The following is a 19,671-nucleotide window of genomic DNA, read 5'->3' as shown; positions in this document are numbered from 1 at the left end:
TTTGTTTTTGGTGGTTTTGGGGGTGACTGTTGTTCCTTCCACCTAGACTGTCATCTGATCTCATATCATTAAATCCTAAAATTCCTTGAGGATTCCAATGTAAGCCTCAATCTTGAACATTTTCTATATCCATCACACTTAGTCCATAGCAAGAACACCTCATTTTACATCATTTTACATTCCATTCCATTGGTCAACACCACTTCATGGAAGTAAGTCTTTTCACCTCAGTTAGGGTAAGCTGGTATCTGCAGTCATGTCTTTCCTCCTCTAATTCTATGAAAACACCTTTGTAGTGCTGACCTCATGGTAGACTTTACCACACTGAATAATTTATTGCTTAGTAAAAAGAATGTAAATATAGTAATATGTATAAAATATATTTTATATTTAGTTTTACACTGAAAGATTTGGGAATAATGAATCATTTCAATCAAACTTAAAGTGATTTTTGTCTCTTGACAGTTAAATGACTACTTCTTTGAGTGTCTAAAGAGTGTATGTCAATATGTCAATTTAGTTTTATTTTGACTCTTTTTAAAGAGTCTTTATAAAGATGTCTAAGACATCTTTGTCTTAGATACCCAGCAACTGTTGTTTCTCCTCTTGGTAGTAAATCCACAATTTGATTCTGATGAACAATCTCTCTTTTATTCTCACTTCATATAATTCATATAATTCAGTGCAGAAATCTCCACTTTTGGCTCCTGACTCATTGGAACTATATTGCTCTGGTCACTGACCTAGGAATGGACCAAGATCCAATAAGAGGAAATGAAATCCAAGGAGACTTTTTCTGGACCCATTGAAAGAAGAGCCTGGTGCTTCTCTTCTGATCATGTTAGTAATGAGGAGGAATATGAACTTGAAGCCATGGGAGGTCTGAGAGAAAGTCAAACAGAGAAACCAAGTTCAAATGATATTGAGTGCATTCTTGGATCAAACTGAACAAGAACTTGGCCTAGTCTCTTCAGATACCTGAGCCAATAGGTTTCCTTTTTTTTTTTTAAACTTAACTTGGCCTAAGTTGAAATTTCTGTCATTAACATTTTAACTGTCCCTCTCTTCAGAAGAAAAAGTGAATTCTACATACTTTAATGTGTAGTTAGCCACTGTTTGCCCCATTCTATTGTAACCAGTTATTATATACAATTCTCATTTTAAAAGGATGAAGTAAGGTCTGTTCATAGATAAATATGCAAACAGCAAACTCTGATACTGCTAATTGTATATCTTAAAGTATTTCTTGCTTTGTGTTGGTACAGGTAGGTGATATCTGCCTTTGAGGACAGGAATGTTAGAGTTAGCAGTCTGGCTAATTCTCCTGATGTTAACAGGACTGTATAGGAATGGCTGTATACATAAAAAGGTGCCCTATACTGGCAGAATAAATCCTCAGGGAAAACAAACCAAAACTGAGCCATATACATCAATTGAGTTTTGAAATAGAAACTTCCTCAATTTCTTTGTCACAAAATAATTGAAAAATTTCTAGCTCAAATGTCTTGCTGTTTCATCTGGAGGTAAGCTGATATAGTCCTTCTCACATAGTAAGTATTATTGACATGCATTACACTAGAATATTTATTAGCACTATTCAGTGAGCTGTAAATCACCAGGGAGGTCCAGGATTAGCAAGATATTTATGTTTAACTGCACAAAATTGCTGCTAGTTTTATCTTTCCAAGTATTATAGTTTATAAAGACAGTCACATAATTTCAGTTTAAATGTCCCTTAAGTCATCATTTTATTATGACTGAATATTACTATTAACTGGGACTTTATAATGAAAAAAATTCCAGTTGAGAAACACAAGTTTTAGTCGGCTGTGATTGTGATGAATACTACATCATTCGGGAAACACTTTATACTTGGTATTCTTTTTTAATGTTTACCTATTTATTTTGAGAGAGAGAGAGAGAGAGAGAGCATCCATGCATGCGCATGTGCGCACGCGTGCGCACACACACACACACGCACACACACACACACACACACACGTGTGAGCAGGGGAAGGGCAGAAAGGGAGAGGAAGAGAGAGAATCCTAAGCAGGCTCTGTGCTGTCAGCATAGAGCCCAATGCGGGGCTCATTCCCATGAACCAGGAGATTATGACTTGAGCCAAAACTGAGTTGGACGCTCAACTCACTGAGCCACCTAGGCACCCAGACTTAGTATTTTAGTATTCTTATTGTAAGATCTGGACAAGCAAACTAAACAAAATGAAAAACAGTAAGGATCTATGATCTAATAGAAAAAGAATTCCAGAAATGACAGGTCTTAGGATTTGATTTCTGGAAAAGCAGTGTTATTCAGGACAAGGGTGTTTTCCTGTCCTTCTGACTTCTGTTTTTGGTGACTTGGCTTTAGTTTTCAGGTATGTCCTCTTGTGGCTAAAAAATAACCACTGGGCAGGAGGCGTATCCTCATATAACATATTCAAAGGCAAAAAGAGTTCTTTTTTTTATTGTGGATGAAAACCTTTCCCAGATACCCCCAGTAGACTTACAACAAGGTCCCCTTGACCAGCACTGCTTATAAATCTGTAACCTAGCTGTAAGTAAGGCCCACAAAGTGAAAATCTGGTGTTTTTATATATGGTGGATAGAGGGCAAAGAAAATCAGCAGGAGAATCATCCATGTCTAAACTGGCAGACTATTCTGCCATGTGATTACTTTCAGAGAGGCGGAAATTTAGTAGCAACAGCTGTTGGCCAAATAAGATAGCACATTAGAATCCCAAGTTAAGTAGTTAGTGCTACAAGGCTATTGTGCTTTGTTAGAAGTCTAACTTATTTAATGATAGGAAATTGCTGAATTCAAGAGGACATAAAAATAATTATGTTGTTTGGAATGATTTCATTCAGGCTTCTCATCCCGGTAGTTATTTTACTTTTTAGCCTGTAAAGGTGAATACACAACAAAACAAACACAAAATTCTAAAAATGGGCAGACCAAACCTGTCTCAATTTATGATATGTAAATATTGAATCATCTCTTTCTTCTTTATCTGTGTTCATTATTGAATGGCCTGTCTGCTGCTTTTTTTTCATGAAATGTTTGTGTGTGTGTGTGTGTGTGTGTGTGTGTGTGTGAGAGAGAGAGAGAGAGAGAGAGAGATTACGTGTTTTTTTTTAACATTGTCAAACTAGCTAACATACAGTGTATATAGTGTGCTCTTGGCTTTGGGAATAGATTCCCATGATTCATCGCTTACATACAACACCCAGTGCTCATCCCAACAAATGGCTGCGCATGCACACACACAAATGGGGGAAGGGCAGAGAGAGAGAGAGGGGAACAGACAATCCCAAGTGGGCTCTGTGCTTACAGCAGTGCGCTTGATGTGAGGCTCGAACTCATGAACTGTGAGATCATCGCCTAAGTTCCAGTCAGATGCTTAAACGACTGAGTCATGCTAACCCAACTGAGCAGCCCCTGTCTGCTGCTTTTGAGCATCTTCAATTCAATTAACATTTGCTGAGTTCCTAACATTAGAAGTCCTCATTCTAAGCTCTGTAGGAACACAAATAAAATACACTTTTTTGTAAGGAATTTATCATCTATAAATGAAACAGATTAAGATGCAAATTAATATAATGCAAGATGTCAGCCATGTACTTTAACCTGAAGTTTAGACACTTACCATGGAAATTAGGAGTCAAGTTTCTGCTAAATCTGGGGAGGTTTTATGGAGGACTTGTCTATAGGTTTGCTGTCTAGGATGGACAAAGGGAAATAGAACTCTTGATATTCCATATTGTGGGATCTAAATGAGAGGGAAGATACATCACGAGATTAGGAAATGTTGAACGGTTGGATGATTTGGACTCTACAGCTTGCACTAAAGCAGATAAGGGATCTGAAAAGGTGGACTAAAGCTAGATTTAAAGCCACACAAAGGAGTATGGAAGCACCATCAAGCTACTGAATATCTCTGGCCAAGGTGAGATCTCCTCTCTACTTAGAACTCTCATGCCTCTCTTTGCAAATTACTAATATTGAACATTAAGTTCTAGTCAACATTCTAAGTACTTCAGACATACTCATATGATCCTTACAAAAATCCTATTAGTTTCCTATTACTGTAAGTTCATTTTATATATCAAGAAATTTGACACAGGTTAAGAAACTTGCCCAAGATCACAATCAAACTACCACCTCTGTAGTCGGGAAGAAAAAACAGCTATTCCTTCCTGATACACATTATTGCCATATTTCTATTATAAGAAAAAAGTTTATACATCAATATAAATATTTCTTATTTTTGATTTTTAAAAAATGTTTGAAGGAGAGGGAGACAGAGCGTGAACAGGGAGGAGCAGAGAGAGAGAGGGAGATATAGAACCCGAAGCAGGATCCAGGCTGAGTGTCAACACAGAGCCTGATTCAGGGCTCGAACTCACGAACTGTGAGATCATGACCTGAGCCAAAGTCAGACAGTCAACCGACTGAGCCACCCAGGTGCCCCAATATTTCTTAGTTTTGAATTATTTGTCTGATGGTTTAATGTAGCAAAACTTTATAATTTTTTATTTTTTATTTTTTTGTTTTTAGATTTTACTTTTTAGTTTTATTTTTTTTTTTATCATTATAAACTCAAGGATTTAAATGTATTTGATGGATTTTAACTCATGGTGGTTTTTAGCCAGGAGTTAAATCGTATCATCTTAGGTGCATGGAAACTTCTTCAGGTGGCTCCCAAGCAAAACTTTAATATAAACCTCAATTCCTGTAATCCTCTGCACAGGAAGAGATCTCATCGAAAAGGAGAATAGTGCATTAATAATTATAAATCTTTCATCTGGAAGAAAAGTTAGAAGCCATTTAGTGCATTACAACATTTCCAATATATATTATTTAAAACAAAAAGTGAAAGGCCTTTATTAACATTCATTTAGTAGATCATGGAACATTGGAATTTAAAGGAACTGCTAGGCCAGAGTTACAAACTGGCCTGCATAGTGACTTTTTAAAATTTTTTCTGGTTTAACTGAGTTACTTGCCAGGTTCAAAAAATATTAGAAAATTTAATATAAAAATATGCATTTTCAGCATCTCATAAGTAGAACATGGGGAAACAGCAAACCTACATTCCTATGACAACAATCAATTAGACCAGAGTAGAGGTTGGTTAAGTCAGGTCCTATACTATCTGGTTAGTCACAGACAGTGTATTAGTTTTCTGTAGCTGCATAAAAAATCACCACAAATTTATAAACTTAAAATACACCCATTAATTAGTTCACAGTTTGATTGGTCAAAATTTTATTAAGCATAGGTGGTTTCTCTGCTAAAGGTCTCACGGGCCACGATCAAGGTGGCAGCCAGGCTAGCCTCTTATGTGGAGGTTCTAGGGAAGAATCTGCTTCCCAGCTCACTCATATTTTTGGTAGAATTCAGTTGACTGTTGTTGTAGGACTGAGATCCCCATTTTCTTACTGGCTGTCTTAGCTCCTTTACAGCAATAGAGTATCCCTGTCTTGCTGAATCATTCTTATGCTTTGAATCTCTCTGAATTCTTCTTCTGTAGCCACTTAGAGGAAATGCTTTCCTTTTAAAAAGCTTATGTGATTAGTTTAGGACCACCCAGATAATGTCCTTATTTTAAGGTCAACTGATTAGTAACCTTATTCACATTTGCTAAATACCTCTTACCATGTAGTGAACAAAATTATAGAAGTAACACCAGGACTGAGATTATGGGGCCATCTTAGAATTCTGTCACAGATAGCAATGGTATTCTTGGCCACTGTATGTATAAAAATACCAAGTGTACATGAAGATGTTGTCATGGAAACTCATATATTACTAGTAGGAGTAGATAGTGTATCACTACACTGAAGCACTATGGGTAGAACGTGTGCATGCATGACCTGTAACTCCCAAGTTCTACCCTAGGTACATACTCCAGAAATGCATACATTTGTGCACTTACAAATGTAGGAAGGACATTATGCTTCTATTGTGTACCTTATAGAAAACTCTGTGGTAAATCTCATTTTCTGACCCTTGTAGTTGTTTATAGATAGTATCAACACTACCTTCTTTTGAACATTTTGAAAATTTCTAAGGTCTTTTTCTTATAGCTGATTGTATTTGCCTGACCTACATTAAAAAAGATCATTAGTAAAATACCATAAAATACCATTATGTAACAAATTTCCTTTTTCAGCTTATTTTTTAGAAAGAAAATGGGATAAATGGACTCTGAGTGCTATAATTCTAGGTATGTGTGTTAAAGTTTATGTGCTTTTTCCTCATGAGAGACTACATATTTGTATGAGGGAGGAGAATATGTAATACCTGTAAGTTCTTTACTGAGAGAGTCCTTTTGTCTAGAAATTGTACTTGATTGTTTGCTTGATTTTTCCTCCCAGAAAAATTAATACATGTCCCTTTATATCACAAATAAAAGCAAAAATAAAATGTGATCAGATGCCACTTACCAGATGCCATTTATAATTTCTGTTCTGGAGGAAATCAGAATAGGGGTCAGAATACCTACTGCCCTCCATTGCTGGAAAGGTCAGCCTGGCAGTGGTTTTTCTTGGGCCCTCAGACAATATCCCCAGGTGTTTCCAGCCCCCAAACAAGGTACATAGTTGGGGCCCTGGCAGTTGTAAATACTGTTATCACTTTGGGTGAGGGCTTTCAGCAGAGAGGAGAATAATGTTGATATTTCATGTTGTAAGGAATATAAGGAAGGAGACCATACAGCTGGCCCGTGCTTTGATATCTCAGAAGTGCTACCTTACTGTGATTAGAAGAATCCTAGAGTAATCCAATGCAGGGAACATAAATAGCCTTATATTCGGCCCTGTTTATGTTTTGCTTTCACCTAGTACAAAATTTTAACACTGTGAGTTGTCTCAGCGCAAGAAAGACATTGCTCATGTTTTATTTCTATTTACACACTAATGGCCGTTCTTCTTTCCTAGAGCCTGTTTGGTTCAACAGTTTTTTTTTGTTAAAATTGTGACATGTAATTATATATGTTATCATTACTCTTTATCCTTTCATTTTCATTAGATCTGTGAACAACTGCTGTGTTTGGGGATTTTTTTCTACTTCTGGGCACATGGTAGTAGAATCTCACTTTCCCATCAATAGATGCTTCACTATATTCTCTTGTCTTCTGCCTTGCCATCTGGCAATGGCTGCTCCATCAGCCTGAGCCACAGACGAAGGAAGGCAATTATGTAGAGCAGAAGCCTAACCAACTTATAGTGGATGTATAGCATCAGAAGTATACCTGTGCTGACATTAAAAATTTTTTTAACGTTTATTTATTTTTGAGAGAGACAGTGTAAGCAGGGGAGGGGCAGAGGGAGACACAGAATCCAAAGCAGGCTCCAGGCTCTCGGCTGTCAGCACAGAGCCCAACGTGGGGCTAGAACTCACAAACTCAAGATCATGATCTGAGCTGATGTCAGATGCTTAACTAACTGAGCCATCCAAGCACCCCATGCCTGTGCTGATACTTTTGAGCTTGTTTGTTATTGTAGCATAATCCAGACTATCCTGTCTTATCCATGGCCTGGGTAGTTTTAAGTGTCTCTGGTTTAACAGAACCATTCCATGATTTCAGTAGTCTTAGTAATATATACAATTTATATGGACTGAACAAAGACTTAAAATGTTCAAATAATAGAAGGCTTTTCTTCTTCAATTTTGTTATATTATTATACCAAGTACTACAAACCTAACTTTGAGTTTCTCCAAAAAATTTTTTTCAATCTAGGTACAAAATTTTTTTTTTAATTTTTTTTTTCAACATTTATTTATTTTTGGGACAGAGAGAGACAGAGCATGAACGGGGGAGGGGCAGAGAGAGAGGGAGACACAGAATCGGAAACAGGCTCCAGGCTCTGAGCCATCAGCCCAGAGCCTGATGCGGGGCTCGAACTCACGGACCGCGAGATCGTGACCTGGCTGAAGTCGGACGCTTAACCAACTGCGCCACCCAGGCGCCCCAATCTAGGTACAAAATTTTATGTTGAGTAAAATAATGTGCTACTTTAGGAACGTCTTTTATGAGCTGCTTGTTTTATGGGAGACATGGCTGACAGTCTTCTTGCCTTTTCCAAACTTCTGTTCTAAGGCATAATAATTTCAGGTGATTCTTAAATTTTAGACATGTTTTGTTGACAACCTACACATAATAGTCTGCACACACATTCTGCTTGCTCAAGTGTAACAAATGGACACCTGATTTTGAATTGCTCTCGACATTCTTTTTTGTCCCCCAATATAAACATATTGACAAGCTGATAAAATTTAAGTTCATTAATGTTTTCATGTAATACCATTTTTTTTTTATAATTCTACAAATGGTGCACGATAGTTCTCAGAAGAGCTGTAAAATAAAACTTAAATTGAATTTGGAGTACTAGAATGACTAATTGTGATTACTCTTCACTTTAGTTAGACAACATATTGTGGGATTTTATAGATAAGAGTAGAATACAGATGTAGAAATTTAAATGTCTAAAAGGCTCAGTTTTCCCGTAACACTTTAGAAAAGTTTATGAAAACCAGGAAAATGCTGCTGCTGCCTGGCTTTCAAGAGGCTTCGTAAAGAACAGATATTATATTGGTGAATCCACCAGAGTCCTTGAAACTGGTTAATAAACCGTGAATGTCAACTGATTTGTTTGTAATGAGCAAAGTAACTCTTGTATGGATCACAGTATTGTAGAGAGTAGAACCAACTCATTCTAGGAAACCAAAATATAAAGTGGATTTCTCTGTGATCATAGAATCAAAACAGACACAGATAGTTAATGACTTAAATGCATAATGGTTTAAAGCTAATACCAATTCATTTAGTTACACAGTGATGGGAATATTCTTGGCAATCTTCTTTGCATACTTGAATGCACTTGACGAATGTAGTTTTGACTTTGGATGTTTACCTTCATGATTCTATTTTCTATAGCAACTCCATTTTGACTGACATTCATTTTTTTGATATACTCACAACTTCAGTTTGATTATAATTGGATTTATGCACCTGAAAGAATTTGTTTCTTTTGAGACATTCCTTATCTCTGCTTGATCTCCTCTCAGGGGCTTGTTAGTGGGTTTCCCCAGTTCAATCTCTCTTATTTCCAATTTCTTCTGACTTGTCTCATTTAAATACCTGCTTACTGACAAAAGCAGTTATTGCTTGGATAATAAAGACAATGTTCATATATTCAATTTTTTGATAGCATGTTTCCTTATAAATATAAGCAAAGTTCTACTAGTCCTGCCAAACATTTGGCATTTATAAAAATTCATCCATTTGCGAGTATTTAAGTTTCTTTCATTTTTCTCTTGCAGTTTCCATTTAGCACAGATGTTCTATAAAGAATTATAAGAGTCCCTGGAGTTCTTGCCAAGAAGATGCTGTTGAGGTCTACATTATCTACTACTCATTGATTGCTGAAAATATAATCATCAACTCAATCAGTAAATTTCATTAAAAACCAAACAGATGAAACAATTTGACTAACTCTTCTTTGAGCTACAGAAGAAAAAGAACATCTATTAGAAAAATAAACAGCAATCATGAATAAAGTATCTTGTTTTTAATCTAGTCTTTTTGTAAGATTGTCTCTATTTCTAAATTGTAGTTATTCATTCTGGGAAAATCTGTAGTTTGTTTCTAAATGAACGCACAAATTACTTTAAGTACAAGATAAACTTTTGGAATTTAACAATGCAGTATTTGCTCTTTAAATTGTTCCTTTCATAGCAGCTAACGGAAGAGAACAAACAATAGTTTCTCCATATTCTTGGAAAAGTTTATCTTGCAAGAGGGGTGATACAATCCTGTACTTATTTTCTTTGTCATTTTGATATGATTATTTAACTTCTTATATATCCTGAGGTGACAAAGGAATTTTTAGAGACCATACTGCTCTTCACAGAACACTTCCATTTTCTCTGAGCTAAACATTAGGCAAATTCTCTTATTAGTTTTAGCTTAAGATGAGTATATCTAAAGGATCTCATTTTTGCAAGGAATTAAAAGGTCAGAAGAATAAATCAGAGAACTCCTAAAGTTAAACACAATGCATATTATTCTCCGGGCAGTATGAAAAGGTAACTTTGTCCAGCTATTGTGATAGGTTGATTTGAATAATCTCAAAAAATTGATACTACAGCTAAATAGAATAATACAGACATTGGAAATTCAGCATTCAAGAGCAGTAGCCTTCATTAGCTCACTCAATGTGTACTTCCTGAGTTTTTCCACTGTATAAAGGCCAGAGAGGCACAAGGGGGAACAGAAAACTGTATGTACCACAGCAGATTAGGTTGCCCTATGCAAAGAGCACAGAATCTACAGAAATTAGAGGATCAGAAATACACATGAAATTTAATTGTGATATAAGTCAAGAAGAGAAAACAACATATTTATGTTTACTAAACATATACTCATTTACTAAAAATGAGAGGCACAAATAATAAAAGTTATAGAAGATCACAGAAGTGCATATGCATTTTGAAGATAGTTGGTCTTAGGTAAAAGTCATTGGCCAGCAGTTGTGACCATCATCATTAAGTGGCTTCATAACATTGGAACCTGCCTCTGACTTAGTACCACAGGGCTTCTCTAAGCAAAGTTCCTTTAGTTAGACAGAAAAACCACATCTTTCTGTAAGTAATAGCAAAACATAGTTCTTCCCAGTGCATCTGGTGATCCTTCCAAGTTGGGCAGTGAGTAACAATTTGTTCTTTTATTTTACAGTAAAAGACCACTTAGAAGATTGTAACTTTGAGAACATTGAATGAGGTATGTGTTCTGTTTATTTGTTAGAAGAACCACTATTTCGGGAATGGGAAAGAGTTGAATTTAGTATGTATATTTCTCTTGGGTCTCTCTTAAAAACTTCTGGTTGACAGAGAAGAGTTGTCTAATAAGTCTCATTTTGACAAAACTAGGTGGTAAGAGTAGGAGAGGGGAAAACTGATACACAAGATATTCATTACATTGAAACGTGAAGTTACCTAAATATACCATATTTAACCTCAAATATGGCCATTTAAAATTGAATTAAAAAGAAATGCTTGTTTTTGGTTTTTGGTTGAGGCCCTCAAGGCCAGGAATGATGCAGTAGATGTCAAGTATCTCACAAGTTTCAAAGGAAGGAGCCAGACCTTTTAACCAGGATGTGCTAAGAGATAGTTAAAATGGTTCTGTAATACTAGTGATCTCCCACCTCCAACCAGAAAAGCATAGAGGTAGGAAATGAATGAGGGAAATCTTCTTTTGAGAGATTATGGGCCCACTGTGGGTTCTTTCTTCTATGGGGACAGGAGAACAGATTCCTTTCAACACCTTACATGAAGTGGGAAGAATCTCGGAGGGATCTCCCAGTCCGCCCACCTGGAGGGAGCCTGAGTGGAACCATTTTGAAAGGAAATCCATTCAAAATAATTCTGACATGACATAGCCCAGCAAGGGCCTGTCTGTGGGTGTGAGGCTGAGAATGATGCAGGCACCCTGTGTATTACTGGTAGTATAGTAGGAGGTGGCAGAGAAAGAATCTCAAAGACTCCCACAAATTCAAGTAGTGAAAAAAATCAGCTTGGCACATAGGCCGGTCTCCTAGGATCAGGGACATCATTTCACAAGTTGCTCAATACTGCCTTTTCTCTTCAACCTCCTCTCACTGTGGATCCTACCCCAGAGAGGTCATATGCTCAGGTTTGTTGCTTCTGATGCAATGCAAAAGTGCAATGATTATGACAGCACAATATGCATCAGTAATTGGCTTTCCAGATAATTCTTATATTGTTTTCTTCAGACACAAGATACCTACCTAAAATATGGAGGACACACACACACGCACACTCACACAGTTTTTAAGTTTCAAACTGAGTTTTGTTATTGGCCTATATAGGAGCTGTTTTCCCATAGCAACAGATGTTACTATAAGACATGAATTGGGTTATTTCACCAAGGTTTTTTGTTTTTTTTTTTCTCTCCTACTATCTCTTCCTTTTATTCTTGCTTTCGTGTTTCTTTTTTTCCACCTCTCCCTCACTATTGCTCTTTATTATTATTTTTTATTTGTTTACTGAACCACTCCTGTGGGGAGTTTAGGTTCCAAACCATTGGATGAGTCTGCCACTCCTCTGTTCAGGCTGTTAGATTTCTACCACATGTCACAGCCTTGCTGGGGTTTGTTCCCCCTCAACTTTTACTCTGAGAATTCCTATCCTTACACTACAGGACTGCCCCCACCCCCAACTTCATTATCATCTGAGAGAAGAGTTATCTGCACAGGAACTCCTTATCTTTTCAGAAAGCTTTACTTTGGCCAGGCTTATGTAAAACAAATAACATTCAACTGAGATGACCTTTGGAATGGCCCAAGGAATATCCAGTAGGCATAAAATAAAGGTAACATTTACAAGGCTTCTGAACGTATGTAGACTCCATAATGATATAGTTCCACATGATGAACATAAGATGTTTTCATCTGTTGATTCTGACATTGATACCTCATATGAGTGCTTTGACCTTCATTTCTGATTTATTTATTCACGGAACTGATTCTGCACATTAGTTTGAATTCCATCTCTCCTGTGATTTTTTCAGTCATCATATCATGACGGCAACACATTTGAAAATCATCTATGCTGTAGTCTACTAAAAATAGACATAGAACACACACACACACACACAGACACACAGAACAAATAGCATAGAAATTAAGGAGAATATAGGTTCATGGCTAGTCACCTAGTTTACTGAAAGGAAAAAAGGCAAGGGCAAAAGAACTACCTTTATGAATAAAATGATCTTAACAGAAGCTATCTTTAAGGTGTCAGGCTCCAATTTTTCTTACCCAACACCTATAGAAAATGATAATGTTGGCATTGTCTACTCACATGGAAAAGGCTGCTCGTGAGACGTCTGCACCTCAGCACATCTGTAACCCATTCCCAGCACTCAGATTTAGAGGCTCTGCTTTAGGGATTACTGCCAGGACTGGCTTCATTTAAGGTTTTTATAGTGTTTGGGAAGATGAAGTGCCCAGTAAAATCTTCAAGTTCACAGATGACACTAAGCTTCTCTGGGTAATTAAATGTCAGGCTGATAAGGATAAACTGCAGAAAAATCTTTCCTGCTTGTGTATGAGGTCAGGACATGAAGATGAACTTTACCCAGGGATGTGTGAATGTTGTAGAATAAGGAAAGAGGATATAAATCATAGTATATGATGGTGACCGTTGAGCATCAGTGACGACACAGGATAAAGATTCGAGTGTTGTTATTTATCTTCTGTTTCTGGAAAGTTCTACCTGAAGTCTGTGGAGACAAAAACAGGTACTTTAATTCTGTGAATTGTTAGGGTATTGCAAAGGACACAGAAACATCAGTAGCAATTCAAACATTTTCATGTATGGTATTTTGTTTAATCCTCAAAGCAGTCCTGCGTAGTAACTTTTAATACATTTTGCAAGTGAGGAAACGGAGGCTCATTGATTGATCCTTGCATCAAGGCTTCTACAGTTAGTTCTGGATGCTGCTTCTAAAGAAAATGAAAATAAAAAATGTTCAGAAATGGCCATTTCAAATTAGGATTGGGAATCTGAAGAACTGAGTAGAGAAAGAGATTTCTATAGGAAGACATATTTTAAAAAGAAGTAATCTTTCATCTGGAAAAATTACTTGAATGCTGAATATAATATGGCTTCCATAACAAAGCACATAAATTGGGTGGCTTAAACAACCCAAATTGTCTCACATTTCTAGAGGTTAGAAGTCCAAGACCAAGGTGTGGTGAGCAAGATTGATTTCTTCTAAGGGTTGTGAGAAAGAATTTCTTCTAGTTCACTTCTTTCTATATCTCTTCACATTTTATCCCCTCTATGCATGTCTGTCTCTGAGTCCAAATTTCCTTTTTTTTTTAATTTTATGAGGACACCAGTCATATTTGGATTAGGGCCCACCATAATACCTCATCTTCTTTATGTCTGCAATGAACCCATTTCCAAATAAGGTCATATTTGAGATAATGGGAGTTAGGCTTCACTACACAGATTTTGGGGAGACATAATTCAACCCATAATAAATGACAAGGAAGCACTCCACAGTGGATGATACATTTGTGAAAGGTTTTACTCTGAATAGGAACAAGATCTGAAGCCTATATATGTCAGTGAAAAATAAAGCATCAAGAGAACATTAAGCCAATAAAGAGATGTGGGTGGGGGTGGGAGAGAAATATGTGACAGAATCTTAGCATTGTAATACTAGAGAGTTATGGAAAACCATGAGGATCACTGTTTTTACATAGTTGAATAATATCTTCAAGAAGGTTCTGCTCTTCCTGTCCAACAACATAACCAAATGATTTTACCTAATAGAGCATTAGTATTGGTGTGTATTTATCCCAGTTTGTTTTAATCCCAGAAGAGATTTAATCCCAAATATTTAAAAATGTGGTTTACCACCCGACCCAAAGAATCCAATTCTTTGAATGTATAATGGAAACTTCAGGCTTGGCTTTCTTTTTCAGATAAAAATCCAAACAAGAACATTTAGACACATTTATACTTTAATACTTGTATTAAAAATACAAATATATAAAAATACATATATAAAGTATTTATTCACAGTTTCTAAGAGATATCTAGGGGGAATTACAATTATTCTTTACTGTATGGAAGTTAAGACATGAAATGGTAGAGAAAGGTAAAAATAAATTTTCATTCATTCGTTACTGCATCCATCTTCTTGAGGCAGTATCAGTAGCTAAAAATAACCTTCAATTTAGTTTATCATAATGACACCTTGTACCTGGCCTACACAATGACCATTTTATTAAGGTTATTGTCCATTAATCTCTGGGTTTTAAAATGTCTCCATGATTATTTTCGGTTTATATTGATCCTCTGAGTTCATAGCTGAATAGATTCAGTCATTGTGTTAGCTGTTATGTCTCTTGTCTGGTTCCTGAAGTGCCTGGTGACTAAGGATTGATTGACAGCTTTGGCAAGGCCGGTGTAAACAGCAGGCAAGCCCCACAGCGCTCAGGAGTTGGTGATATGTAAATGCAGTTCTTGTACCCGCATTTAAATATAAACATCCTGGACTTCTTGTTCAGGACTGAGCTAGACTGACTTTTTCTATGTGGAACCAGAACACTGAAATTGTCAACAACAATTTGCAGTGCTTTCTGGAAAAGGAGTGATGAATGGGATTTATATTTGGCCTGGACTATGTAGATCCAAGTGTGTGAACAGAGGGGATGACAGTGGGCAAGGAACGGTGGTGAAAGACACCATCCAAGGTCAAGGTGGAAGGTGCTTTGCTGTAAGAAGATGAGAGGTTTCCCTTTGGACATTTAAAAGAAGAAACTCTTTGAGTCATTTTAAAAGAGATGATGAAACATTTTTTAAATATGAGTGGATTTTATTTCATAAAATTGGAGTATAGAATGAATAAAGCAATATTCTTCAGTGTCAAAATATAGTGTAACCAATATATATGCTGTCCAAACACAGCTAGTTAACAGTTTGATCAATTTCTTCCCAGGGACTGTGTGCATGTTTGTATGTATTTGTGATTATGTGTTTTCCATTAGTCTCATCAAACCATTTACATTTATTATTTTTTTAAATTCCAGTGTAGTTAACATACAGTGTTACCCATTTAAGTTTTGAAATCTTGATTCTTCATGAAATACCAAGTGTCTTTTAATGTTAACGTTATATATAGCCATCCGTAACTTCTTAAATTTTTTAAAATTGTTTATTCATTTTTTGAGAGAGAGAGAGAGAGAGAGAGAGAGTGTGCAGGGGAGGGGCAGAGAGAGAGAGAGAGGGAGACACAGAATCTGAAGCAGGCCCCAGGTGTTCTGAGCGGTCAGCACAGAGCCTGATGTGGGGCTCGAATTCATGAACAACAAGATCATGACCTGAGTTGAAGTCAGGCACTTAACCAACTGAGCCACCCAGGTGCCCCTATCCATAACTTTTTAAATGTTTATACTTCCTGAGATTCTGTTTTGACTCTTCTCTTTCTTTCTGTAACCTCCCTGGTCTTTTTCAATTTTCTTATCAGAACAGCTAACATGTAAACACTTTACAAGTCACAAATCTACATGTGTTTTAGGCCTACATATACAAATATTAACCATTTAGATGTCCATTAGTTAATTAATTTGTTGATAATTAATCAGTTAATTAATTCATGAAGATCTTAGTACGTGTTAGGTGGTATTCTGAGTACCCGGGGTTTAACCTGGAAGGTGGTGGTTGAATTTAAAGAAAGGTGGTGAGAACTGAAGCAGGAGTCAGAAAACATAAAAAGACTACATTTCAAAAGTTCTTAAGTGCTAAATGTAGGCCTTTGGGCATTTATTCCAAGTCTATATTCCATGCCCCTATTAAATAACCTCATAGTACTCTGCTTATAACACTCATCAGAGTTGTAGTTAATCAGATATTGAAGTAATTATTTTGTTTAGTGTCTGTATTAGTTTTCTATTGCAGCTATGACAAATTACTGCATGCTTAGTGGCTTTTAAAAGAGCCAAGGATTATTATTTTATAGTTCCATAGGTCAGAAATCTGGCATGAATCTCACTGCGCTAAGATCAAGGTGTTGGCAGGGTGCATTCCTCCTGTAAATTCTAGGAGGGGGCATTTTCTTGCCTTTTCCACTTGTAGAGCTGCCTGCTTTCCTTGGCTCATGCCTTCTTTCCTCAGTCTTTAAAACCACATCGAGCAAGTCCTTTCCATACAGCCATCCCTCTGGCTGTCTCTTCCACATTTAAGGACGCTTTTATTGGGTCCACCCAGATAATCCAGGATAATCTTATTTTAAGGTTAAATGGTTAGCTACCTTAATTCACCATGTAACTAACATATTTACATTTATGATTTGAGGGAGCAAGATGTGAGAGTTGTTGGGGGCCATTATTCTGCTCACCACAGTGCTTATTTCCTTCCCCCAAACTATAAATCTCATGTAGCAAACTCTGCATCCACTCTTCTCTTCTTTTTTAGTTACACGTTTGGTTTGACTCTGTGGCAATTGCTGAGCTAATAAATTTCAATATCCTGACCTCTGCTGTAGTACAGAGGCATAATGTGGCATTGTTCTGGCAAATAAGTTATAATGGGGAGTCTAACTGAGTAATTCTTGCAGAGTTTACTATCCTGATAAGAAGTATCACTCCTTTATCCCTGTAGCCCTGCCTTAGAGTCTAAAGAATAACATCTTGTGGCCAAGAATGATAGGAATGAACACTGGGTGTTGTATGTAAGCAATGAATCATGAGAGTCTATCCCCAAAACCAAAAGCACACTGTATGCACTGTATGTTAGCTAACTTGATAATAAATTATATTAAAAAATAATAATAGGAATGAATATACGAGGCTTCTGCATTAAGGACAAGAAATAAAAACATGGAAGGAGCCTTGATCACTGATGACGTCATTTAGCTGACCTATTAATCCAAGGTTTGCCTCTCCTGGACTTGGTGCATAAGAAACAATATTTATTACATGCTTACACTACTCTAGAAGGGTTTTTAGTTACTTGCAGCTACATGAAATCTTACTTCATAGCCTCCACGAGAGCAGGCACAGTTTATACCTTGTTTACCCCTGTATTTCCAAAGCCCCGGGCAGAGCAAAACATTTTTTAGGAACCCTAGTTAATAAATAAATGAACTCAAGAGTTAAATTTCTCTTGAGATTTTAACTATTGATCTGTGTTTAAAGATTAACTAGACATTAACTAGTTTAAGAAGGAAGGGTGAGTAGATCATCCAAAACAAAGAGTGTTTGTCAATGTCCTGAAGTGGGGGTGAACTTGTATTTAGGGAAGTAGGAGAAAGTGGTGACTATAAAATAACAGGGAAGAAGAGAAAGTGGCTAGTGGGTCACACAGGACCACCATAGGACACGTTAAGAATTTTTTTTTTTTCATTCTTACTGACCGATTTAGATAGACTGACAGATTTTAGTCGAGATTCTCATTTGTATTTTTTTTTATATTTTAATTCCAGTGTAGTTTACAGTGCTATATTATTTTCAGGTGTAGAATATAATGAGCCAACAGTTCCATTCGTTTACTCAATGCTCATCAAGACAAGTGCCTTCCTATTCCTCTTCACCTGTTTTACCCATCCCCCACCTGCCTTTCCTCTGGTAACCATCCATTTGCTCTCTGTAGTTAAGAGTCTGTTGTCGGTTTGTCTCTTTTTTTTTTTCCTTTGTTCACTTGTTTTGTTTTTTAAATTCCACACATGAGTGAAATCTCATGGTATTTGTCTTTCTCTGACTGGTTTATTTCCCCTAGCACTATATTCTGTAGATCCATCCATGTTGTTGCAAATGACAAGATTTCCTTGTTTTTTATGGCTGAATCTTTTCATGTGTCTGTTAGCCATGTGTTTGTCTTCTTTAAAGGAATGTCTGTTCACATCTCTGACCATTTTTAAGTTAGATTGTTTTTTAGTGTTGAGTTGTAGACGTTCTTTATGTATTTTGGATAAAAACCCTTTATCTGATACGTCATTTGGAAATTTTTTTTCCCATTTAGTAGGTTGCTTTTTAGTTTTGTTGGTTGTTTTTAGTTTTTTTTTTTTTTTGGTTGTTTCCTTCACTGTACAAAGCTTTTTATTTTGATGTAGACCCAATATTTGTTGGTATTTTGATAGGGATTGCATTAAATCTGTATGTTGCTTTGGGTAGTAAGACATTTTAACAATATTTGTTCTTCCAGTCCATGAGCATGGCATGTCTATTTCCTTGTGTTGTCTTCAATTTCTTTCATCAGTGTTTTATAGTTTTCAGAATACAGGTCTTTCACCTCTTTAGTTAAGTTTACCTAGGTATTTTATTATTTTTGATGCAGTTGTAAATGAGATTGTTTTCTTAATTTCTCTTTATGCTGCTTCATTATTGGTGTATAAAAAGGTAACAGATTTCTGCACATTGATTTTGTATCCTGTTCCTTTATTGAATTTACTTATCAGCTCTAATAGTTTTTGGTGGCATGTTTAGGATTTTCTATATATAGTATTATGCCATCTGCAGAGTGAAAGTTTTACTTCTTTCTTACCAATTCAGATACCTGATATTTTTTTCTTCTCTGATTGCTGAGGCTAGGCCTTCCAGTACTATGTTGAAAACAGTGGTAAGAATGGAAATCCTTGTCTCAGTTTTTCCTCATTGAGTATATATTAGCCATGGATTTTTCATAGAAGGACTTTATTTGGTGAGGTATAGTCCCTCCAAACATAATTTGTTGTTGTTGTTTTTATAATGAATGGATGTTTTACTTTTTGAAATGCTTTTTCTGCATCTATTGAAAAGGCCACATGTTTTTATCCTCCCTCTTAATGGTGTGATGTATCATGTTGATTGATTCACAAATATTGGACTACCCTTGCATCTAAGAATAAATCCCACTTCATTGTGGTGAATGATTTTTTAATGTGTTACTGGATTTAGTTTGCTATTTGTTGAGGATTTTTGCATCTGTGTTCATCAGAGATATTGGTCTGTAGTTCTCTTTTTTGTGGTGCCTTTATCTGGTGTTGGTATCAGGGTAATACTGCCCTTATAGAATGAATTTGGAAATTTTCCTTTCTCTTCGATTTTTTGGAAAAGTTTGAGAAGAATAGGCATTAACTCTTTTTTAAA

The 19,671-nt window shown here is 36.3% G+C and overlaps 2 long non-coding RNA genes across 2 annotated transcripts in view; one reads left to right on the top strand and one right to left on the bottom strand.

Moving 5' to 3' along the window:
* LOC128315285 (uncharacterized) overlaps positions 1 to 9,574 on the top strand; it is a 37,863-nt gene extending 28,289 nt beyond the window's left edge. The window contains exon 5 of the long non-coding RNA XR_008297952.1: positions 9,329 to 9,574. This is a non-coding gene — a long non-coding RNA (uncharacterized LOC128315285). The remainder of the gene's footprint in view (positions 1 to 9,328) is intronic.
* LOC128315286 (uncharacterized) lies at positions 653 to 5,774 on the bottom strand. The gene is made up of 3 exons (XR_008297953.1): positions 5,660 to 5,774; positions 3,648 to 3,770; positions 653 to 882 (listed from the first exon to the last, which is right to left on the bottom strand). It is a non-coding gene; the product is annotated as an uncharacterized LOC128315286 (long non-coding RNA).
* Positions 9,575 to 19,671: the final 10,097 nt, after the last annotated feature.

The sequence above is a fragment of the Acinonyx jubatus genome, chromosome C2, assembly GCF_027475565.1.
Source record: "Acinonyx jubatus isolate Ajub_Pintada_27869175 chromosome C2, VMU_Ajub_asm_v1.0, whole genome shotgun sequence".
NCBI classification, from domain to species: Eukaryota; Metazoa; Chordata; class Mammalia; order Carnivora; family Felidae; genus Acinonyx; species Acinonyx jubatus.
This window is presented reverse-complemented; position numbering and strand designations above follow the sequence as displayed.